The sequence below is a fragment of the Dysidea avara genome, chromosome 2 (genome assembly GCF_963678975.1).
Source record: "Dysidea avara chromosome 2, odDysAvar1.4, whole genome shotgun sequence".
NCBI classification, from domain to species: Eukaryota; Metazoa; Porifera; class Demospongiae; order Dictyoceratida; family Dysideidae; genus Dysidea; species Dysidea avara.
Genome location: NC_089273.1, coordinates 34,644,828 through 34,671,037, shown reverse-complemented (window position 1 = coordinate 34,671,037; position 26,210 = coordinate 34,644,828). Strand labels below are relative to the sequence as shown.

The 26,210-nt window shown below is 38.0% G+C and overlaps 1 long non-coding RNA gene across 1 annotated transcript; it reads right to left on the bottom strand.

Annotated features, from left to right (window-relative positions):
* Positions 1-13,705: 13,705 nt before the first annotated feature.
* Positions 13,706-25,580, bottom strand: LOC136247151 (uncharacterized). Its single transcript, XR_010697121.1, has 2 exons — positions 25,310-25,580; positions 13,706-13,946 (listed from the first exon to the last, which is right to left on the bottom strand). It is a non-coding gene; the product is annotated as an uncharacterized lncRNA (long non-coding RNA).
* Between the last annotated feature and the right edge of the window lie 630 nt (positions 25,581-26,210).

Here is a 26,210-nt window from a genome sequence, read left to right as displayed (position 1 = left end):
TTTTGTGGTGCAATCATATCTCATAATGAACTCTTGGTTATGTATTGTATCCCAGCTGTTAGCTTGAAAATTTTGATAATTTTTGTAGCCGGATGTAATTACAAATTCTTTTTTTTTTTCCTGGGCTGGATGTACTGCCCTTGCCTACCACCCCCAGCACCAAGGAGCAAGTGTGCTGGACAACTGAAAGGGGACAACTAAAGGTCCCTAGGGCCAACAATATGGCCCATTTCCGGGGAAGCATTGTTGGAACGATGAAGGATGGATCGTGTTCCCCGGATGCACATTGTAGCAGAACGGAGCAATGAAAATGACAGTGTGCAGTGAATCCACGCCAGAGTGCCACTATAGGACGTTGAGCTGTGGCGAGAAAGCATGTCGGCCAGACGACGATAGAATGTTAGTGCTTCTCCTCCCATTCCGCCGGTTGTGGAAAATACTAAAGGGGTAAAGGAAGCCTGTTCCACCTCCCGGACACGTTCGCCATACTCTCGCTTCTTTTGTAATTCATGACGACGATATACAGATGGTATGCTGGAGTTACGGTAACTTGGTGCATTAGGGTGGAACACCCTTACATCAAGAAAGGCACTTTGTTGCCGTCCCCAGAAACCACGTGCATGAATATCTGCCCTGGCATCATCCTGTCGGTTGGCAGACTTGGGAGTGATTACCTCACCACTGAGGGGCTGTAAGGGAGACTCAGTAGCAACATCTGAACACACCCTTGACAATAAACCTGCCGTGATGTCACGCAAGTCATTGTGTCGCACAAAGGTTAAGCCCCCATGTTGACAGACCATGGCATGGTCGATAGTAAAAGAAGCCCCACAGACACAGTGACTGGGAACATTCAGTAACTTCCATCCGTAGCGCAGATGGACAGCATTCCAGAACTCTTGTTTGTTAAGATGGAAGCCCTGCTCCTGTAATGGCAGGGCCAGTAACCAGGAAGATGCACTGGGTTCACTGTTCAAATCAACCGCCCTTTGAAGTTGGGAAGAAAGGTGACCACTTACATGCATTGCGAGTTCTTTAGAAGTTCTTCGCCGATTAAGATGAACCTGGGCCTTTACAGAACGAACATCAGGGGGCCGAGCACAAACTGACTGCTTGATAATCAGATCTTTCAGGGAGGCAGTAGTCAGTAGTGATGCATCAAACTGAGAATCAGAAACTTTCGTGGGATTTATAAGCCCTAAACCCCCAAAACGGCAAGGAAGGGAGAGCAGGTCCCGTTCATCAGCAGAGCTACCAGGGTGTCCAGCAATAGAAGGAAGAAGTTGCATTCGTATGGCATCCTCTAGTGGTTTTAAAAAAAAGCTTATATCAGGGACTGTTCTCATCAAATAAACCCATCGTCCAATTAATCCATGAGTGAAGGCACTATAAGCAGCATGTGGACGACTGTTTGCAATCCCAGCCAAGGCAGAAACCTCAGAGACCCAGGACTGCACTTTGTCAGCCACATATTCCTCTGCGAACTCTCTTGATCCCAGCACAGCACCAAAATGTCTTTGGCCACGAGCAGTTATCTGAATGTTGGTATCAGCAAAAAACTTTTGTGCTTGAGTGAGGTGTTCTGGCTTGACAATTAGAATAGTTTTAACAGCATTTGTAAAATAGCCATAGGCTGGGCCGTAAGATGAAAGTTGCTGCCACCAAGTCAGCAGTGACGAGAGTGAACCAACAGCACTGGCATCATCAGCAAACCAAACCTGAGATACATTGGAGAAGATATCCCAGGAGGTCAAGGAACTTCTGGCCAAAGGTGCCATAATAGAAGTCCAGCCCTTCCAGCTCGGCTTTGTATCCCAAATCTTCTTGGTGGAGAAGAAAGGGGGGGGGGGGGGGGGGGGACAGAGGCCAGTGATAAACCTCAAGGGCCTCAACAACTTTATGAAGACAGAGCACTTCAAGATGGAGGGCCTCCACATTCTCCCAGACCTAATCCAGCCGATGGACTGGATGGTGAAACTGGACCTGAAGGATGCATACCTTCAGGTCCCAATTCACAAGGAGCACCAAGGCCTCCTTCAATTCCGATGGGAACACAAGTTGTACCAATTCGTGTGTCTCCCATTCAGGCTGACATCAGCTCCCCGGGTATTCACAAAAATAATGAAACCAGTGGTGGGGATGCTACGGCAGTTGGGAATTCGTCTGATTATATATCTAGACGATATCTTAATTATGCACCAATCCAGGGAACAACTCATATTGCTCATTCCCTCTGTGTGCCAAATCTTCCAGGCCGTGGACCTGATGGTCAACAGGGAGAAATCTCAGCTCACTGCCCAACAGGAGATAGAGTTCCTGGGATTCCTAGTGAACTCGGCTTCCCTACACTTAACCTTCCCTCCCGAAAAGATGAGGAAGATACAGCAGGATGCTCGAACCCTCATCAACCGGCAGGTAGTCTCAATAAGAGACCTAGCCAGATTCGTCGGGAAGGCCTCAGCCTCAGCAAGAGCCATCTGGTAAGCACCCCTGCACTACAGGGCCCTACAGAATATGATACATTCTGTAACTGGGGAGGATCAATCCCTAGCGAACAGGATGTCCAGGTTCAACGTCAAACTCCAGCTCACCCTGGAAGCCGAGAGGGACCTACAGTGGTGGATATCACTAGACAGGAGTTCCCTGATGGTATCACCCCTACGACCTCGCAGGCCATCCATGACTATCGAGTCCGATGCCTCCAACATGGGTTGGGGAGCACGCCAAGGGGAAACCCGGACAGGGGGACAGTAGTCAAAGGTAGAGTCCCTGAACCACATCAATTACCTGGAGCTCCTTACAGCATTCCTAGCAATCCAGTGCTTTACGAAGGAGAACTCCGGCATAACTATACAACTGAAGTTGGACAACATAACTGCGGTGTCCTACATAAACAGGATGGGTGGGACTCACTCCCAACCACTCTGCAATCTAGCAGTGACTATATGGGAATGGACTCTGCAACGGAATTTATACCTAGCGGCAGAACATCTCCCAGGGGTACAAAATACAGCAGCAGATCAGGAGTCCAGAACTGTGAGGGACAGGTGCGACTGGATGCTGAACCCCAATATATTCAGCAGAATCCAGTCCCAGATGGGGCCTTGCGGGATAGACCTATTCGCTTCCCGCCTCACAAGACAGTTACCGAGGTATTTCAGCTGAAGACCAGACCCAGAGGCAGAGGGGACAGATGCCTTCAGCCAGGTTTGGTCAATGACGCGGGGATATGCCAAACCCCCATGGTGTCTGATACCTCGATGCCTGTCACAGGTGAATCATCAGAAGGCCAGATTGATCATGATCACCCCCCTTTGGAGTACTCAACCATGGTTCCCAACCATCCTGGGACTCCTGGAGGATTACCCGCGGCTACTACCCTCAGTAGAGGATCTGGTTATGCTCCCATCAGACCAGGAATTCATAATTAGTCAGGGAGTTCCAGACTTAGTTGCATGGCCCATCTCAGGGAATCCTTTGAATCATGGGGAATTTCTTCGCAAGCTTCAGACCTCCTCTTGTCCTCCTCTTGTCCTCATCTTGTCCTCCTCTTGTCCTCCTCTTGTCCTCCTGGAGGTCAAAAACGCAATCCAACTACAATTCATTGTTTACCAAATGGACAGATTGGTGTCATCAATGGGATAGGAATCCCCTTGTTGGACCTGTAGAGGATGTTGCCAATTTTCTAGCCAACTTGTATGAGAAGGGATACCAATACCGTTCCCTCAATGCCTACCGTTCAGCAATTTCATCTGTCCATGCCGAGGTGGATGGCCAACTGGTGGGGCAGCACCCCCTGATCACCAGGTTACTCAAGGGAGTATTCAATGAGAGACCCCCCCAGCCAAGATATTCTACTTTCTGGGATATTGGAGTGGTATTAAGGTACCTGAAACAATTGGGTACTAATGAGGCACTTACGCTTCGCTCACTTACTCTAAAAACAACAATGCTCCTGGCATTGACTAGGCCTTCAAGGTCAGTGGATTTGAGTAAGTTAGACATTAGAAGCCGGTCCTTCACTGCTGAGGGCGTAGTCTTTAAACCCCAGCACTTGTCAAAACAAAGCAGACCATCAAAACCCCTAGCGGATTTCTTTTATCCCAGATTTCCAGACAAACCACTCATCTGCCCAGTTGTCACGATTCAGGAATACGAGAAGAGAACTCAAGAGTTCCGTGCCCCTATCTCAGGCAAGGACAGTGAGAAAACCACTCTATTTCTTTCCTGGATTGGAAAGCATGACCCAGTCTCCAGCAGTACGATTGCTAGATGGCTGAAGAATTGCTTACAAGAAGTGGGTATAGATACGGGCATATTCAAGGCCCATTCGGTGAGAGGAGCAGCAGCTTCCAAAGCAGCTTGCTCTTGCGTTACCATCTCTGACATCCTACAGGCAGCAGATTGGTCATCCGAGAGTACCTTTCGGAAGTTCTACCACAGACTACCAGCTGGTGACAAGAGCCAGTCCACATACGGACGAGCTATCCTGTCATCAGAGGGGACTTCAAACTTACATATTGATATGGAAACGGAGCCTTCCGAAATGTAATTTCCGAATGGCTCAGGGCATGTAATGCCTGCATGCTATTAGGAATTACATGAGGAAGGTGAAGTTGAAATATCAATATTTCCCCCCCTATGTACCCTCTACAAATGTATCTATGCATAGCTTCATTATATTGTTAATTCTTTTCCAGCACATATGCACAACCTTTAGGGCACCCATGCCAAGAGTGTGGATCAGTCATGTTCAAGCTGATAACTACAAAGAGCCGGTCTGGACGAACACGTGGCAGTTTATATACTCCGGATTCCGGAAATAACTTAATTTTGATTATTTTGTCACGTGAACACTTCGAATTGCTGTAATAGTGTGTAATTATGCTCATTACATATTGATATTTCAACTTCACCTTCCTCATGTAATTCCTAATAGCATGCAGGCATTACATGCCCTGAGCCATTCGAAAATTATACAGAACAGTACTAACTGCATGTAGTTGTATATTATGTAGGGTTTGTACTTTTCACAAAAAGCCAGATACTGTACCTTCATAATGTCTTGGCAGTGTTAGTTAGGTATAACCAAGCACAAAAGTGCTTCCAGTACAACTTTGTATTTTCTACTGACCTACTTATACCTTCAGACTAGTGTAACTCAATAACAGCGAGGCACATGGATTTTATATTTCACTGTTCAATGTTGCTTCAGGCCGATAGGTGCCTTTTCATGCACAGTACATGTATCATGGACTTTCATCCTCCATTTCCCTTCACTAGCTTATAACTAAAAATGTCAATTCACAGTAGCATGTGATCCGACTTTCCTACATTTGTAAAGGAAATCGTCCATATTTTCCATAGGGCTAAATTGATTGCAGAGGTGCTTTTCTCATAGGGGGGAGTGGAATATAGATGAAAATTAAGTCTGGTGTCATTCTTTCTATTTGTTCGGTATACACATGTTCATCAGTCACAATTAGGTTACAAAATGGTTAACAAACACCAGCTAGTAAACAAGTAAAAATATGAATTTTAAGGGATCAAAGAAATGAAAGTTTTTAACAAGGGAGGTCAACTGCACCCAAATACAAACTCCTATTTTCCCTTGTACTTGTACATCTTATAATTATTGTAACTTTTGATTAAAAGTAATGATCGTAAAAGGGCATGCAGAGAATGCAGCTACACATAATTAACACTACACGACTTGTATCCAGCAAGAGGATGGCCAGAGGGTACACCTGGATAATCACTTATGCACAAGCCTGGAGTCCTACAACATTTATTTGCTATTGAAAAGACCTGTTGTGTAATGATCTAATCTCACATGCTATGAAATAAAATGTCATTCAAGAGCATCGAGATCCTGTTGCCTCGCTGTATTACAGGATTAACTCACAGATCCCTTTTGGTTGATAACACTTTCATGTTTGTTATTATTTTTAAACCAAAACCCACAATACATTTAACAAGTGACATTATATATAATGCCCAGTATGAAGCGATGAAGACAGTTGATACATGAAGATGTAATAAAATTTGAATTTTTGGGCAGTCACGTATGTTTTGATATACGTATGTGACTGAAAGCAGCTGCAGTACCTACAATACATGTACTATATCATGGACTTCCCTTCGTCCTTCTTTGTGTCCCAGTTCTTTTCACTAACCATGCAAAGTGTTGATTCACGATAGCACAATACATCTTCCCTGTGGCTGTGTTGACTATAGTTATCACGTGTATTGTTTGTATCTTCTGTAGTGAATGGACTGATTGTAGAGACGCTTCTCGTACTGCTATTCATTTTTAACATTGTGTATATGGGTAGAACATAGCTGAAAATGAAGTGTAACTTCTCAGTAATTGATTGTTGGAGCACACTTTCAGATGTAAAATTAATTTTATGGCATGCCTGGTGTCATTGTTTTGGTGTGGCACGTATGCGCAAGTTCTATCATAGAGAAGTATGTTATCAAAAGAAAAACAATGGAAAGTTGAAGAATATAGTGAAACAAAAGAGACTGTCTATACCTGCAGATATAGTAATGGACATTGAATCCCTAATTCAGTCATGGTTATAGGCTGAAGTATATGGATTAGTATATCTGCAGGTATACACAACCTGTCCTGTTTCACTACTTTTTAGCTATTTCTTGTTTCACTAACACTGCACAAAACATTGAGTACTCTAATAAACCAGATACATCCAATAAAATATTAGCTAATTGTTGTGGGAAGAGCAAGTGGCAATGAGATATCCTAATAGAACAGTCACATACATGTATGTATGTTAAGCAGTTCACATGCTAAGAGCAAGTAAAGATTGAGGTACTCTAATAGTAGCAATAGGACAGTCATTTCAAGGTGAAACTGTAGCTTTGCTCTTAGGAATGGTCACTTAATAATGAAAATTAATGCTGAATAAAATAAATAATTGTTGAGCAAAGTGTGGAGCATAACAGGTGAAAAAGACTTGTACCTGACTCCCTAGTCACCCGTGCATGACATGCAAAATCAATTTCATTGTGGGAACAATACGTTCAGTATTGCATACATGTATTTTTGCCACCACAGCATATGCTAAAACTAGATGAAAATCTTTGTAAATTTTTTTATTACAAGAAATGTCATATAAAAAAAAGCTTTCACTGGTAAAGTATGTAATTAACTGTCGTTAAGGTTACAGTATATTTTAAAATGCATGGGTGGAACAGAACCTGCTCTAAACCAAGCAAGGGATAAATAATTTCACCAACTGTGTTGCAGACTTAATACAACTATTTGTACTCGTTTGTATATACTGCAGAACAACGACTATTCTTGGGTGTGTGGTCCACGATAGAGCCGATAGAGCTGATGTTTTTCAAAACATGCTGCCAAATACCAGACTAACAGATTACTTAATCCCTATAATTTTCGACTCAAGTAACTAAGCAACTAAATATCTAGGTCCTGTGGAAGCGATATTTTAATTTACTATTAGTGGAGACGTTTTATTAAACTTTTAGTAGTTTCTTCGAATGAAACAAGCTCTTTGAAGGCTTGTATCTCTGTCACTGGGAAGATATGCCAAAACTTCTACCACAGGACCTAATAAGTTTAATATACAGTATCACCATACCCCAGAACTGCCCATAGAGCCTACAGCTTTTGCTGCATTTGGTGGCGGAAAAACATGATAATGACAGCTGGAGCTGAACGATGTACTGGCTGGCTTACCTGTCTTGCTACAACAACTTGTAGTGTTCCACCTGCCTCAAACTACACTGTACTGCAGTGACATAAAAACATTAAATATGAAGGGCTTTGTGTTCACTTTAAACCTTTCATGCTGCTAGACTAAGTAAACTGGTTTTATGGCCTACTCAAGAAGGATAGGCATTCAAGAATTTGAATGATTACCCGTGACTATACTGTAACCATAAATGCAGCAATTTCCTCTCTTTTTTTGTTTCATAGTATGTTCACTGTTGAAAGAAAAATATAATATGCTCAAAAATATATGAAAGTTACCACAACAGTAGTTTTGTTGTATGTTACTTTGTATCTTTTATTTCAGGTGCTGCTTGACAAGAACTGATTACTTATGTAGCCACCTTTGGCAAGAACAAAGATGAACTACAGACAACAACTAGGTTATGAACAAATGTGCCATGTCAAAATAATGCTCAAAAATGGTCAGTGGTGTTTAACAGATAGCAACTTTTCCATTTTTTTTCCATTTAAATATAAAGTAAAAAAATGAATGTTGGCCAGGTAGAAAAGTGACCAATAGCCGATTGTTATTTTAATACTTATTGTCCACTACAAAACTTGTATTCAGCAAGTGGATGGCTAGAGTGTAGCCTCACCAGGATATGTATAGTCATCAATAAATATACAAGCCCAGAATGCTGCCGTTTCATGTATGTATATTCCACTGAGCAAAAACCCCAACTTGTGTGTAATTTTTCTTGAACTTTGTGACTTCTTTGTTGTCTAGAATAAAAACCAATGAGCTGTTAAAGTTTCAGATGAATACAAAGTAGTTATAACAATAAACAACAGGAAGAGCAAAACAATCAATTTGTACAGTGCCTATATAGAAATACAATACAGTGTTCATTTAATCAATCATAAGTCAAGAGGTCAACAGGCTATGTAGGGACTTGTCTCATTGTGTTTACCATAAACTGGGAGGTACAGTTGTTAGCCTATATCCAGTGTCCATTCGTATTTTAAAGCAAGAAGGCTGTTCAAGCTATGAAATGGAATGATGTTACATTTTACTGCAATGTGAACAAACACACATTGCTCATGCTTGCTTCATGGTATTGAAACAAAACAAAACAAAGATATTTTTACTGTCCATGAAGAAAATTTATTATATTTTTGTTCAAGCATTGTTTCATTGCAATTGTTCACTGAAGCGTTTTGTAGCATGCATTTTTCTATTTCAATGTAATTTATCTCAAAATGCAAACTAGTTGAGTTTTCGTTCAGCAGTCACATACATTTCCTTTGTAAATTTCTGGTAATTGTCTCCAGGCTGTGAAATAACATGTCTTTGACATCACCACATTAATTTTATTCCATTGTATGTTAAGACCCTGCCAACTTCCTGTATTATATAAGTCAGGGTTTTTCTCAACGGTCCTTATTAAGATAGCACAGTTTTTAACTGAAACCCACAATGTAATGTAACAAGTGGCATTATATAAGATGTACAATGAGGTAATGTTAGTGATATTAGAGTTTGATTCTTGCTGATTATTTGGTAGTATTACATAGTTAGAATTTTTGGGTAGTCATGTATGTTATTAATATGCATGTGACTGGATTTCACATTTGAAAGGGAATGTACATAGTTAGTTTTCAGTAAAACTATTTTTTTTGTCTGTGTTGAAGAAAGAATGACTTTTCTTTCATGTAGACCAAGGGTACATCAATCACCATAATACTACAGCCACATACAATAATATGTAGAACATGTATACCATAGTGCTGTGCAATTATTGTGAATAATTGATTATTGTGAAAAGCCATTGTTTTTGCTGCGAAATTTTCATTATTGCATTATTGTGATAATGGTAAACTTCTGGAAACTACATGTGGCCAACGTGAAATGAGAACATTTTACAATTCCAGTTTAATTCTAACGAATACATTTATTGTCATGATACTATAGCTTCCAGATATACCTATCTAATCCATAACAGCCATGCTGTAAAAAATAAAAGAGTGCGGCCCTCAAAGAGACTGTAAGTGGCACAAAATTCACCTGAGTTATCGTTATTGAAGAAGAAAAAGATGAAACAGATTTTAAATACTTTAACTAGTTCTGATTTTATCCATAAATGTACAAATTATTTATGTAATACATGTATTTATTACGTGTAAATTATTCCCTACGGATAACTTGTTTACAGCTGATCTGTCTACTGGGTGACTTGAAATGTAATTGAAGTCTCTACAGGGTGATTTGCTTGTAGATGAACTCTGTACAGGATTCTCTCTACAGGGTGACTTGTTTCTAGCTGAACTCTCTGCAGGGTTATCTGTTTGTACCTGAACTCTCTACAGGGTGATTTGTTTGTGACTGAACTCTCTACGGGGTGATTTTGTTTGTAGCTGAACTCTCTACAAGGTGGTTTCTTTGTAGCTGAATTCTCTACAAGGTAACTTCTTCTAGCTGAACTCTCTACAAGGTGATCTTTTCGTGGCTGAATTCTCTACAGGGTGATTTGTTTGCAGCTGAACTCTCTACATGATGGGTTTTTTTGTAGCTGAACTATGGTACATACCTCCCAAGTGCAACGTCACACTCGCTCGCACATGCAAATTTGCTCGAGATTTTAAAAATCACTAATTGAGGGGCGTGGCAAATGTTTCGCTTGCGAGACTATGTGGCAGCTGTTTTGTTCATGAAAATCGTGAGCAAAACAGTTGCCACGCCCCTTAATTAGCTATTTTTTTAATATCGAGCAAAGTTGTGTGTACGAGCGAGTACAACGTTGCGCTTGGACTGTACCGTATCTACAAGGTAACTTCTTCTAGCTGATCTCTCTACAGGGTGATTTGTTTATAGCTGAATGCTCTACAGGGTGATTTGTTTGTAGCTGATCTCTTTATGGTTTTTTTTGTTTAGCTGATCTCTTGAATTCTCTTCAGGGTGACTGCTCTATTAGGATGAGTGATCTATTAGAGTATCTTGATGTTGCACTTGCTACACCAAGTTGAATTTCTTGTTATAACTCCGTGGCTTTAAGTCTGATTCTTCTACACCACTGAAGAACCTTTCTAAGATGATTACTCCATCTGTACAGCAATTTTCAAAGGATTACTCCAAGCAGTTTTTCTGATAGGCGTGGCAAGTAGCTGTTGCTATTGTTCTGGCAGTGATGTGAATAAAAATAAAACAGGTCCTCAAACGGAAACTTAGACAAAAAGGTCCTCAAAAAAAAATACAAAATACCTCGAGTGATAATTGAACCCAGGACCTCCAGTGCTTGTACCCAGAGTCCTAACCATTGTACTACGTAGTTTCCAGCTACCCATTTCCCTTAGTTTCTATCTTACATATCTCTGAGTGGAGTAATTTCTATATAGCTAATATATATTGAAGGTGAAGAAGAAACAAAAGCTGAACCCGACCCTACTCTAACACTAAAACTACTTTTCGCATCCTCTACAGTTGAATACTCGAGGCAACCTACTAGATTCATTCCCTAAAGTTGAATGCTTGGGACAACCTACTAGATGTGTTCCCTAAAATCGAATACTTGAGGCAACCTACTAGACGCATGCCCTAAAGTTGAACACTTGGGCATAGCATACAACTAATGTGCTTGATAGTGAGAAATCTAGTGGACTGCTGGAACAATAGCCCTGGCAACATATTTCCTGCTGCCGAAACAATAGCAATTTTGTTTTTTTATTAGCTAATCTCAATTGCGTGATTGTTACACACTATTGGTTTTTTCGTTATATCTTCGTGGTTTTAGCTCGATTTCTTTCAAACCACAAAAGGTTTGAGCTTCAACACTTGACCTAATTTGATTGTCAGCCATATCAATAAGCCACAATATGTCGATATATCACAATACGCGATATATCAATACGGTTTGGGTTTGTATGGATACAGCAATATTGTTGTAAAATGATACGATACGCAATATACCGATATAAAATATTGTTGCATCTGTAATCAGATATGGAGTTCGCGTTTTATGGCAGTTTTTGTAAATTTACGAAAAGACAAAGAAAAAAGAAAGAAAATAAAACAAAGAAACTAAGCTAATTTTTTAAGTTGCATATATCTCAGGAACGCTTGAAGCAATTTTGCTCAAAGTTGGTGTGTAAAATATTGAAGTTAGTGCATGGGCATGTCCACGACAAAAATCGTTTTGTTTTGTTAAGGCAGCTAGCACAGCTAAGGGGGTGCGAAAATCGTGTTTTCTTTCTTCCTGTTAATATACTCACGGTGTTGTGCACCGGCTTCTTTGGCCACACGACACACTACCGTGTGTCTTGATAAAGCATGCACAATGGAATAATGAATGACACAGTGATAATTTATAGAGATATGAACATTATCTAATATTAGTATTTGCGTGTGTAGTCAAGTATCGTGATAATGAGGTACGTTAATAAAATTTCAATATCACACACCCCTAGTATACCATAGCAATGACCAAAATTTAAGGTCAAACATGCAGTTATGAATTTTTCAAAAATTTGAAACATGCCATGATCTTGACAATCACTGAATAATTATCTGTTTTATTCTCTCCTAGCTAATCTATTGTATTTGGGTTTGAATTTGACACTGTCAGACTACAGAGGAGGTTGGACGCACTTTAATTACCATTGAAACAAATTGCACAAAATTCAACTGTTGCAGAGTAGGTTAGTACATTGATCTCAGTATATATAACTCAATGAATCATCATTGTTTTATTAATAGAATACGTATGTAGAGACTGGTGAAGTAGTGTACACCAAACCGCAACTTATTAGTTCCACCCAGAATTCAAGTGTCAATTACAAAGCAAATTATACTGCCTAGCTTGAAGCTTACGTGAAGGACGATCAAATATCTAATAATCCTGACTGTTTTTCAGTTTTGCATTGCAACAATTGAGCATCACATGAATTACCAAATCAAAGAATGCAATTAAAGGTATGGCTCACGTGAACATATCCAACCTCTTCTGGTCAGGCCAGATTTTGATAACTGTTCACCTATGTGCATGTGGAATCTATGATCACATGAATGTTGTAATGGGATTACATTTAGAATGATATGGTATTGAGTAAAATACCTAAATACCTAAAACTCACTAAGAGATGAGTGTGTTATCATTCACATGTACATCAACATCCCAGTTATTACCAAAAGTTTTCTAAGCAGCATAATAATAAAATGACAATTGTACTACAAAGTAAGAATGGAAGTAACCCAATAATAAACAAATTATTATAAAGCAGGTGAGTACTTCACACACATACTTGTCTGCATATGGCTTCGCTAGATGTATGGCCATCACTAAAGATCCGTTGATTTTGCCCACAAAATTTTTGACATAATCGATGGGTAAATTGCAATGAGCAAAATGCTGGCATATTAGGTGCAATTTTTGTGAAGTGGACATAAAAATTGCACAAAAGATCGAGATACTCTAATAGAACAGTCAGACGCGCTAAAATATCGACAATGCATAGCTAATTGTTACAGGAGCAACAAGTGACAATCGAGATACCCTAATAAAACAGTCACAGATGTTAAGCAATATTAGCTAGCTTCTTGCTTTACATATTAGAATTGCTGATTGAGATACTCTAATAGAACAGTCACTTTAAGGCGAAACTGTAGCTTTGCAATTGGATTAACAAAGATCAGTGCTGAGCAAAATTTATAATTCTTGAGCAAAATATGGAGCATAATAGGTGAAAAATAAAAGAATTGCTGGAAAGAAAAATAGGTGGAAAAAAAAGCAAAATAGACTGGTCCCTAGCCATCACTAAACCACGAAAGATATTAAAAATTGGTATTTTGGTAGTTTAGAAAACCACTGTGGTATCTAAAAAAAACCTTCATTAACTACTTATACCTAATACCTCCCAAACCTTGGAGATTAATGCCCTTAATACTACATGCATGTGTTTCTTGCCACCATAAGATAGCTGAAAACATTATATGTATAAACGTCTAGCATATCACAAAAACACTTTCATAAGTGAATTACATGTATTTACTTATAATATAACTTTCATCAAATTTAGCACTTTCCTCTATTAATTATTTTACAATATGTTTATTGTTAAAAGAAAAAAAAGTTATACGTGTTAATAAATATACGAAAGTTACCACATAGAGTAGTTTGTGCTGTGTGTTACTTCATATCTTTTCTTTCAGGTCCTTCTTTTGTCAACAACTGTCATCTCACGTAGCTGCTATCTGTGGAAATGACAAAGATGAGCTACAGTCAACAACTAAAGAGTTGTACACATGAAAGCATATGATTAAACAAAACATATTCCACTTGTGTAGTGTTCTGACTAATGGTCACAAATTGGGGAAGATTGCCATAGATTACTTCCTATTTAAATAAAATGCATTCAAAACCTGGTAACAGTGAGTAGCTTTTACTTGTGGCATATCCAATTTAAACTTCAAATTCTGTCTACAACATAATGTGAGTAAGTAAAACTGTGCATATGTAAAAATTATTAAACTGTAATTTTTGTATGTTTAAACTATATCACCAGAGATTTGTAAACTGCAGTGATTGACTGAACCATGAAACTCTAAGACAGTACGTACCTTTAAAAAAATAATATAGTATATGTGTTTAAGTACGTACGTATACATGATAGCAGTGGAAGTAACTAATACTAGGAATTACTGAAAGTGTAGTGGGTATTGCAGACAAAAGGAAGTCTTTATCTTGGTGGGAGTGCTTGGGATCATTTTGAAGGCAAATTTGGATTTGAATATGCCTCATTAATTGTCAAGCTCTTGTCATGGAGAAGTGAGGCTGATAGCTAAGCAATGGTTGGGATCTATCGATTATCGTGATAGGGAGTAGCTCTTGCATGACTGGTTGTTCCGATGTGACATTCTATGTACTACTTAATTTAACAACAATGACATCACCAATTTCTAATATTACTGACCCCAATAATACAACGCAGCATGAACAATGCAATATTATTGATGAACATGTACAGCAAACAGTACTACAAACATTTAGTCATACAAACACAGAGATGTTGCACACCTTCAGTCTCAACAGGGTATTCCTACAGTACTTCAAGTTGAGTGGTAATCCGTTACTTAATATTGATGGCAAAAGTGTAGCACTTGTAAATATTCACCACTTTATCTTGACAAGTGCTACAAATGTTTTGTTGTTACATGACACTCTTTGTACTACATGATTAGATTATCTCATGCAAACGTAGTAAGTAGCAGTTGCTCAATGTTTAAAAACATAATTCTTAAACTAATTATGGTAGAATAATACTCAACACTATTTCCAGCCTGTTATACCCCACATTTTGCTGACATAGTATTTTATAGTGATAGTTATGACGATGACAATTGGTGTGAGTGGTTATTATTCAGTATCAGAATAGATCAATATCAAAATGTCAATATCGGCTCTGATTTGAGTAACAAGAGTTAGGAAATTTATATGTGACCATCTGGGAAAACCGGTCTTATTGTCCATCTGAAAGCATTGAGAAATGCCAGTTCTAAATATTCAGTGTTGTAGATTGCTAATGGTGGTAGCTACACGTACCAAATTTTTACACATTTTACAACAATTTATTACCTTCTAGATTATCCACTGAAGAAGTACTGTAGTCAACAGCTAAGTTTCCCTACCATTTTAGATAGTTTTTTTTTACCGAAGTCGGCTGCATCAGGAAAGCTCCAAAAGGTGTGGGGGTGGGGGCCTAGAAGGTAGGAAAGATGCTGTTTAAAAATTGTAGAGGAAAATTTTGGGATGAATCAGGCCAAGTTATGGGCCATTCAGGTCTCAAAGCTGACTAAAATAAAAAGAAAGTCAAAGCAAATGTATTTATTGAACACCACGAAGCTATACAGCCACATACAGCCATTCCCAGGCTGACCAGAACTCCATTGGGGCCCCACACCGCACGTACGAATCGCCACTGAAAGCATCCAGCAAAATCAGACCACTAAAGTCTAGCTGATTTTGATTGCGAGATTAAATAGTTTATTCATGTATGTAGCTTTGTGTTCTGGGTGAAAGATTGAATCTGCTGACATGGGTGATAAGACCTACATACACCTGTAGAGATACTGTATACTAGTGGACATTAATCCCTGATTCAGTGTTTTAATAAGTGTATAAATACAGCAGGGACATTGGAATTCACAACAAAAAAAAGAATCCATAAGTAACTGAATAAAGAAAGAAATTCATAATGCACACATTTAATTATTGCTACATTTATTTTCACAGAAGTGCATAGCTATGCTGATTATTGAAGGTCAGGTGACACGGATGCAGTACAAAATAACTGGCAGATCAACTAATAGCTATACCAATATAATTACGTACCATGCCTTGATTTATTCATGCAAAAATTTACGTAAACCTGTGGCTAGCTTGTATGTACAAAATTATTAGAACAATAGATGATTAGGAATTTATTTAACATGTTATTAGAATAATGACGGAACAGCTGGCAACGAGCAGAAGATTAACAACAGGCTGTTGTGCATGTACTTATCTTTTTATAAGTTTTCTATACTGTTTCAAATTCAGTGTCATGCTGCTCACAAAAGTTTTGGGCCTCTTCTCAGATCCATTAAAGTGTGTGACGGTTTTCTAATTCATAAATACATGATTTTGATTTACAGATATTTAACGTCATCAAAGTTTAGTGTTTACAGTAGAACAAAGCATAAAACTACACCGTTTTAAAGAGACGCTGAGGATTTCAAGACTACTACTCTAAGATGCAAAATAATTTTTTTGGGAAAAATTTTTAAACAGTGTATGAGTGTGTTAATATTAGTATTGAATTTTTTAAGCAACATAGTTATTTCTGTGCGGATGACAACAGACACAACTCAATTACTTACCCATTGCACATGCACAGGGAAATAAAGCTAATACTATACTTCTTCACAGGTAAGAAGGTGGTTTCATTTCCTCTGCGTTTAAAACACAGGTCAGCTTTGGTGACGTCTGATTTTCTAGAAAGGCTACATACTAGACAGGTTTTTGCAGATCTAGATGCAATTTCTCACCTACATCAATCATTTTAATTCTGAGTTGATTTTCAGCATTCAAAATATCAATATCATGTACTTAGTAATTTTCTGTCATTTTGTCCATATTTTAGTGAGCCAACGTTGATGAGAGAATCAAGTTTGTAAGAGCTATCAAAGACTTTCTGTTTTCAGCAAAAGTTTTTCCAAAAATTCAATGACATAAATCAGATGGAAGTTATATACTCATATTGTTGGTCAAGATTACAGACTTCACTTTATAATTGTGGGTTTTGGTTATCAAACTTATAACTCTTTAAAATAACAAGTACACAAAAAAAATTGGAATTTTTAAGACCATAGCACATCGATAAAAGTAATGAAACAAGCTGGAGTAGTGCATGATATTAAATCACAGTAAAACAATAAGAAGTGTAATATCCCTACTGTGCTCAAGAAATGCACAGTAGGGATATAACACTTCTTATTGTTTTACTGTGATTTAATATCATGCACTACTCCAGCTTGTTTCAGTATTTTCTATTGATGTGCTATGGTCCCTCTCTAGTTGAAAATTCCAATTTTTTTGGTACTTGTTTGTTAACTTTTTTGTAAATAATATTACTATGATTGGTGAACCCATGTATGCTGCATATGAAATGGCACCACACAACCTAGCTATATTGTCTGAAAAGTGAAGTATCCATTACACTTCGTTGTCAGCTATGTTCAACCCGTTACACAGCAGTACAAATCAAGAAATGTTTGAAAAGCATCTCTGCCACCCACGCAAACCGAAAGAAAAGGTTGGTGCCGCGCACCCCAGTAATATCAATTATCGTCTGAAAAATGAACTATCCATTACGCTTCATTGTCAGCTATATTCAATCCGTTACACAGCAGTATGAATCAAAAACTATTCAAAAAGCACCTCTGAAATCAAAATAGCCACTATGAAAAATATGGACAATTTCCATTACAAAGGAAGCCATCATGTGCTACCACCAAATCAACACTTTTCGTTGTCAGCAAAGATGAATGGGATACAAAGGAGGACACTGGTAAGTTGGTGAAGAATGCATTGTATGTATGTCCCAACACTGATTGTATATACTGCGGTATGCAAAAAAGTGCTAGGCGGTATTGAAATTTGAATACATGGTATTAATAACAGGAAGATATCACAGTATATCGATATATAGTTAGCTTGCTATTGTAACTACTGCATTATTCCTTGGGCCTAGTATGAAGCAGTACGCATCCAAAAAACTAGTTCAGTACAAGTAGGCATGTGTTGTAATGTGACAGCCTCAAGTTTTTATTTAGTGCATGTCTGCTAAACCATCAACAAATTGGGTAATTAAACACCAAAGGCTAGCTGGGTTAAAAGCAATCCTATACTGGTATTATTGATATACCAGTATTTTGATATATTGTTTATCAAAGGCTGTCATGATAAGATAATCGGTTATGATAATATGTGACCGGATCTTGGAAAACCTACCTTTTGGCACAAGCTAACTTTTTGGGAAAACTCAAATCAAAATTTCAACAATATTTTTTAAATTAATTTTTTTGCACATTTTGATAAGGCAACTATTAAACCTTTTTGCTGTGAAGTTTCACACCCATAGCTTCTTTTTCCTAGGAGATATGGATGATCATATCAGACCATGTAGTAATTTCACATGCGTGGGACAACAAGTAACTTACAAATTGGGTGATTTGTTCAGGTGCTGGAATGGCTAAAACTTAATCTTAGACAATGATACATGGCATTTAATTGCAGAAAAGTACCAAGAATACTTCATTAAACTATCAGAAATGTCTTTTAAAGTATTTTAGATGGTAAGAATGGAAATATTAGTAAACAAAGTGATTTGTCACCATTTGTCACCCTTAATCACCCACAGAACTCAATACATTACCATAAAAGTTAGTTTGTAATGTACAGGACAGAAAATCGGCCATATCTCAGGAATGCTTAAAGATATTAAGCTGAAATTTTAACACAAGATAGATGAGCACCTAGTACCATATTTAAGGTATAAAACAGAAAATTGACCCATGTGCCAAAAAGGTAGGTTTTCCAAGATCAGGTCACATATCATGATAAACGGTACTACCGGTATATCGCAGAGCACAAATGCCAAAAGGTATCTCTCGGTCAGAAGTGATGTCAAATAGTGAAAAAATCAAGTCCGTAGCCTTAGCCGTTATTGAGTTACGCTTGTCTGAAGGCATCAGTAAATTACTTTGTCAGTCAGTCAGTCAGTAGAAAATCCCGTTAAATATTTTTTAAATTCCGTAGGAACTTGTTGAAAGTGTTTTGGGTCAATCTGAAAGCTTGTTTGGGCTTAGTTATACCTAACCAATACTGTCTCATTGTCGTCAGGGAAAATTGACGCTGGTTTTTGGGTGATGCTATTTCGTGGGCCATGCCTACTCCTTTGTGGTTCCTACTATACACTACTATCATACTGTATAATACAATATACATTCCACTTTTACCTCTATATGTCAGTGGTCGACTTGCTAGCAAAATGGCTGCCAAGAATTTTGCACACAACTTTTTGATGTTCAAAGAACTTTGTTCTACAACACAAATTAAAGCTGGTGGCTTTCTGTTGCACCAAACTGTTTTTTTTTTGTTAGCATGATCAGAGTGGGCATAATTAGAGGTCCAAGTTACAGTGGCTTATGTGGATGTGGTGTATGCAGTTTTAAAAGTTTCGTGTGGCTTTAAGGGTTAAAACTTACCACTTAAAAAAATCCCAGTACCAGTGACTTGGCTACTTGGGCTCAGATTTAGACTTTTCCAGGTTAGCTAAATCATTTTGTTTCTCATATAAGCTCACAGCAGTACTTATTGATAGTATGAACAGTACTATTAATTTAGTAACCTTGTTGACCATTAAAGCTCTCTGTCACAAAGACTGTGTCACTTGTTGGACATACGTATGCTAAGATATGATTGAATTATTCTTTTGTCCATATGTTATAGTTAATCCACAAAGCTACTGTGTCACCCATGAATTAGCAGCATGGTGATAGAAAAGAAATAGATGGATTCCAAACAACCACAATATTTATGCATTCTGTTGTTAAACTTTGCAAAAGTTTAGTATCACTGCTTGAAAGGACAGCAACACATTCATAAGTACTAACATCAAAATTAAAACCCACAATCACAAGTTTAAGGTTCAACTATAAAATACCAAGCAATTCTCTGTATCAGCAGTAATCAAGCAAGGGTGTGGTACTAATTACCACTACAATATTTTTTAGAAAGGACCATACACTTTCTGGAGGTCCTTGTATACAAACTTCAGCTATGTATGACACACACACGTACCCACGCATGCACGCACGCACGCACGCACACACACGCACACACACAGAGGGACAAATAATTCAAACATTTAACTATCTGTTCTTAAAAGGAAGCAGAATAGCCATTCACTTTACAGGAATGATAATCAGGACGCACGTTTTAACTAATTATTAATCACAAGATTGCAGACATGTTTCCTGCACTGTTCTTTTAATGGGTGGGACAAAGCTGAAACAAAGCGAAATTGTAATAATGTTTTCCAGCAATTGATAGTTGGGGATGCCTGATGTTGCCACTCGTTCCTTTGCATACAAAACAGTATAAGGGAAAATAGTAATGTTATATTTGAGTAGGAAACATAGAACTAAAAAGCAATGAAACAAGGGAGGTCTCTATACCAGTAGCTATATACTAGTGGATACTTAATTCTTACTTCAGTCATAGCTATATCGAGTCTGTAAACACAAGCCACAGAATGAAAATAGTTAACTCTTATACGGAGATATAACCTGTTGTGTGATGGGGTGTAGTTTGTGTCCACATGCCATGTTTTTGCAGGACTGCCTGGTAACATCTATTTATAACACTAATCTCAGAGTATAAGCTTGTAATCTACAAAATGCTTTTAACAGTATAACATCACAAGCATAGCCGGAGTAGCTACACATTTCAAGTCAAATAGTTACATATGACCTTCCAAACTTTTTCATTAGAGCTACATGTGTCTTTGTGTAGTCTCATCAGATAATTATGAAATAATTTAGTTTCACTTGTATTGTGGTTTTGAATTTTGTAACAAAAGTTGGACCATATTTTATGAAAAATAGCAGCTTGCTTGAAATTCTACTAAATATATGTGACCGGATCTGGGAAACCCGACACAATAGCCCATTTTCGAATTCCTGTTTAGTAAATGTTTATAATCTAATTAGCCAAGTGTATTCCCTAGCAATGTTTCAGCCTCATATGCCAATAACTTTTGGAGTTACAGACCTACAAAGTAGCAACAGCTGAAAAATTGATTTGTACAGCAAGTATCTGGAAAATAAATTACAGGCGTTTACTAAAACGGTTGTAGCTTACGAAAGGATGGACATAATGGGCTGCAATTTTCACCACCGCGTTTGCCATGAATAGGGGAATCATTTATTCGGTAAGTTTGTCCTTTTATCACCTTACTTCACTGGATACAAAGACAAAATTCATGAAGAAAAATTGATCATGCATGATTGCTTCGACGTCACGTAAACAAATACTCATAACTTACGTATCCTTGGGTCTACTGCAACAAAACAAAGATTTTCTAACTCCTCTTGAGGAGGTGAATAAGATGGTATCCAGGTTTGTATTGGTATTTCCTGCTCTCACTAAGAAAGAGGCATTCAAAAACTTTACGAATTTTTTTCAACAATACGCAAATAATTCACCATTTGTTTTCAATGTTTTATACTGGAAATTTATGCTTGTGCTATTGTGTTGGGTTTTGGCAGATCTGGTCACATATGTGCATCCCAGTCATTTTTGGATATGAAAATCTCATAGATGGGAGAAATCTGAATTTCAAGGTCCAAGAGAGACCACTGGAGTACATGATCCAGTCCAACACTCTACAAGTTGGAGAGAAAGCCGGGCAGATAGCGTACACCTGTACGTTTAAATGTGAGAATTTACTTTGCATCACATAAGGGGGTTTTCTGGAAAAGCTTATCTTGAGATATGTGCAAAGAAACAAGTTCCCTATAAAAATCAGGAGACTGTTTCCTTACATTCGAACTGCAATATGACCAGAGGAGACCATCACAACACAATGCTTACACCTGTAACCATACATACGAACATTTATTACATGCTTCATCCATCCCTGCAGAACTAAATGGTTTAGTTATGAGGGAGGGTATGGACAGATATAGTAAATGGTTCATACAGTTCAGTAGTAATGTATAGTAGGGTTAGGGCCTCCCACCAAAGAATATCACCCCCTAAAATGGACCTCAAACAAAAAAGAAATGGACACACAGAAGGACAAAGTTATATATGCAAGTTCATTACTGAATCCTAATTTAAGTGTAAGTATGAGTATAAAGAATGATGTTTATTTAGCCAGTCAGTCAGTAGAACATTTCAATCAACAACAATTTCAGTATGCCCCTGCATCTATTAACATCAAGTCTTTAATTTCTAATGGCACATATCACAAAACAACTACCCTTCCCACAGTTCATCATTAATACATACAGATCACCTTTATCATTTAATTTTCAGAAACCAAAACCCACAATCAATAATAAAATGTAGTCATATAAATACAGCTACTATATAGTGACCATTATGATCATCTTCGTACGTATTAAGTGCCTGTAGATTATTTATTTTTTGAAAAAGTCTATACAATATCTGGAGGCCTTTGTTAAAACCAAATCCATTAATCGTTAGGCCTCCTGCAGCGATAATTATATAGTGTCCACCTAAACATGCTATATCAGACAAACTACAGGTTTAAATATATATGTAACAATTTCACACTTCTGATCAAAGGAGCCGCCCAGGCTACATTTCATATGTAGCCCAGCTAGCCAGGCTACGTACAAAATGTAGTTGGGCTACAACTGGGCAGTGATTATATAAATGCTGATGCCAAAATCAACTGTGGGGATCGATTAATACTCATATGATTCACTTGTATTTCACCATGAAAACCACTTAGACGAAGAGAGTTTTTGGTATACTCGCCTTCCTATGAGTTTAAAACATTGGACTAAGGTGAGAACTAGTGCTATAGCTTATTCGCTGATCATTTATGCATATTTTCGAATACAGACATGCCCCCATCACGAGCTACCATTCTGCATGAAGTAACCACTCTAAAAGTAAGCTTACCTATCTAGGCCTTTAGTTAACTCTGTAATTATTCCATAAACGATTCAATAGCACTGATTAAAACATTAAACTCAGATAACCAAAATTCTCTGTGATATTTCTAGGATATGTCTGTTTATTGCACCAAACATAACCAGAACGTACTAGTTGCTGAACCATAATCGAAAATTTTTAGGGATGCATATATAATACATCCAGTTACTGCACTTGTATTGGCTTGGGTGATTGATCACCATGTACAGGCTATCAGCCTAACAAGTGTTACATATTAGCTGTAACACTGGACATTCGGGCTTTGCCTGACATGTATGCCCTCATGCCCATGATACAACTATTACAAAACCTATACATACATTTGTTCGCTATGGAATAAGGAACACTGCTGGAATGTTGTTGTTTACTCAGCATTAACCACAAAGTTGATATTAAACAATGAACACAGACAATGGTAAAATTGGCAAAAAAAAGGCATTGTAAGTGTACGCAACAGCATGAGTTAAATCAGTCTCCACCACTACTCTGTAATGTTTCCTTACAGCAAAATCTTCTTCCAATGCTGCTTTCTACGAGCTTCAGCAAAATTTGTCTTCACACATGCATTTAACAGCACATGGCTACTTCTTTTGTGCTTAAGACAACGGGAGAATAGCCATCACAAGTAAGTTTGATTAATCTGTTTCACTTCATCGTAATATAAGACACTACTAGTGACTATAACAACACTACTACTAGCCTACTCTAGCAAGATAACTTCTCCATAATATTCAACACTCTCGGACTATTCCACTTAGGTCTAGTAATCCCAGGAAGTGGAGCTTCTATGGGCATGATCATTTTAGTATAATACACTACATTTAGAAATGCACACCAACAGAGTTCAAAATACGTGACCTAATTTTAGAAAACCATCGATATTCGCACAATTTTCAAAATGCATTTTATTTGTTCTTTGTTTTCTACAGGGACAGAGGAATAGACTAGCTAAATTTCAGCTTCCTAAGTTAAGCACCATTAGAAATACAGCACTAGACAGCCGGACGAGCAAATAAATTGATATCTACAGAAGCTACCGAGAAAAGAATCTACAGGTGCTTACATAAACTATCATAACTTACTGATACAATGACGCACGGAGTTGAATCTTGGCTCATTCTGTTCACCATGAATTTGTGCATCCACCAAGGTATAGCGTTTTCCCAGGCATGCTTCTGTATTCGAGAAGGAAGGCAAAATTCACTGAAAATTGATTGTCGGTAAATTCTTTCGTCACCGCAATGTAAACAAACGTCTGTAATGTTTAAATCATTTTGTGTATGAAGAAGAAACAAAGATTTTTGTACTCCCTATGAACAGGCGAACATGATGATACCCAGGATTTATCCATTGGAGGCTTATTTCGCCCACCAGTGAGGCGATAAAAACTTGCGTATTTTTTTTTCTTTCTGGAGCTTGCATTTTTTACCCATAGTTTGTGCGTATATCGACAGTTTTCCAAAATTCGGTCACATATAATCAATGCATAAGTTATATCGCTTGTTGCCATATGGAGCCTATGATGATTAACGGGGTTAATCATGTTATACAGCTTATCACTGGTAGGACTGTATAATGGGAGTTCCCATTTTCTTGGTAACAAGTAAAACTGAATACTAGCCCCATTCACGGTATCAATGTTGACCAGACATGCCTTCAGAGGAACTATAGTGACAAAGAGGGATATGAAATGCTTTAACAAGTTTAATTAAAATGTTCTAATGACTGACTGTTTGGATAACTATTACCTTCACAAAAGCATTGCTCAATAATGACTACACTGTTAAAATGAAGAGTAACCACAACTCTCAAGGAGTTCCCAGTGTAGGGAGGATTTAACACCCCTGGAGAGTAACCATTACTCCAAAGGAGTAACTGGGGAGTAACACATGCTCTGAAGGTGGTGTCACTTACTCTTCAGAGTAATGGTTATTCTCTTCAGAGTGTTGGTTACTCTCCATGGGGTGTTAAATCCTCCCTACACTGGGAACTCTCAGAGTGGTGGTTACTCTTTATTTTTAACAGTGTAATACTATAGGTTTGATCTAATTATGTTTGACATCACTCAGGCGTAAGGTGTGCCTTTTAGCCCAACCACAGCAACTATGGTACATACGTCATGGACTTCACTTGGTTCAATTAGATAGCTTAGTACGTACAAATAAGAAACATTATGGTATTCAGCTTATGACTGGTTGGTAACCACAAAATCAATTGGAGCTTTTAGTCCAGCACATGTTTGTAATATTTAAGGGTAACAGACCACAATACAAAGACATACTGTGTGTACATATCACAGATTAGAGATACACAAATTTATTCTCACCTCAAAGCTGTAGAGATTCAACTTGTACATAGTTTCCGGGGGAATCCAGGATGTTGGGAAGCAACTTGTTGTCCTTCTCACACCATTGGTAGTGTTTCCTAGCAACAATATTAACAAGTTAAATACACCCATGACATACTGTATAAGTATAACCACTGCAGACACTATACTGTACATTACCATGATGAAAATTGGTTGTGGGATTGATTAATACTCATGTGATTACCGATTAGTATGCACGACTTGGATTTGGCCATGAATACTACTCACAGATGGAAAACATTTTATCGTCGCTACCCTACGATTTGAAAAACACTGGGCTAAGGTAAAAACTAGTGCTATAGCCTATTCACCAAGCAGTACCTCTAAAAACCAACCGGTACCTTCTTAAATCCGACCAGTACAATTCTTACATGTATCACTGATGCACATGCAATATACTCTAATATAACACACAAACATTCTAATACAATACACAGTTTATTAGTTCATGTTAACTTTAATCCACCACTCTGGAAATCCTCGGCAGAACCCTGCATTCGTATTGGCATGGGCGAATGATTGCCCACGCTTCAGGCTATTAGCCTGATATGGATTGGAAGTGTTACATATTAGCTGTTACATGGGGCATTCCAGCTTTTGCTTGATATGTATGCCCAACATCCTGAAGGCCACACAAAGTTCTCATGCCGTGTTACAACTATTGCTTGTACATTAGAAAATTTTGTACATCAGAACATCTTGTTCATAGCACCACATTAAGACTTCTTTTTCCTTTCATAGACTTGTTTCATTTCTAATACACCTTCATCATCATCATTAGGATACCTTTTCCCCTTTTGTATCATGGCCAGGTAGGTGGCTGAGTAACACGAAGCAAAGTTAGTAACAGTTTTCTCAC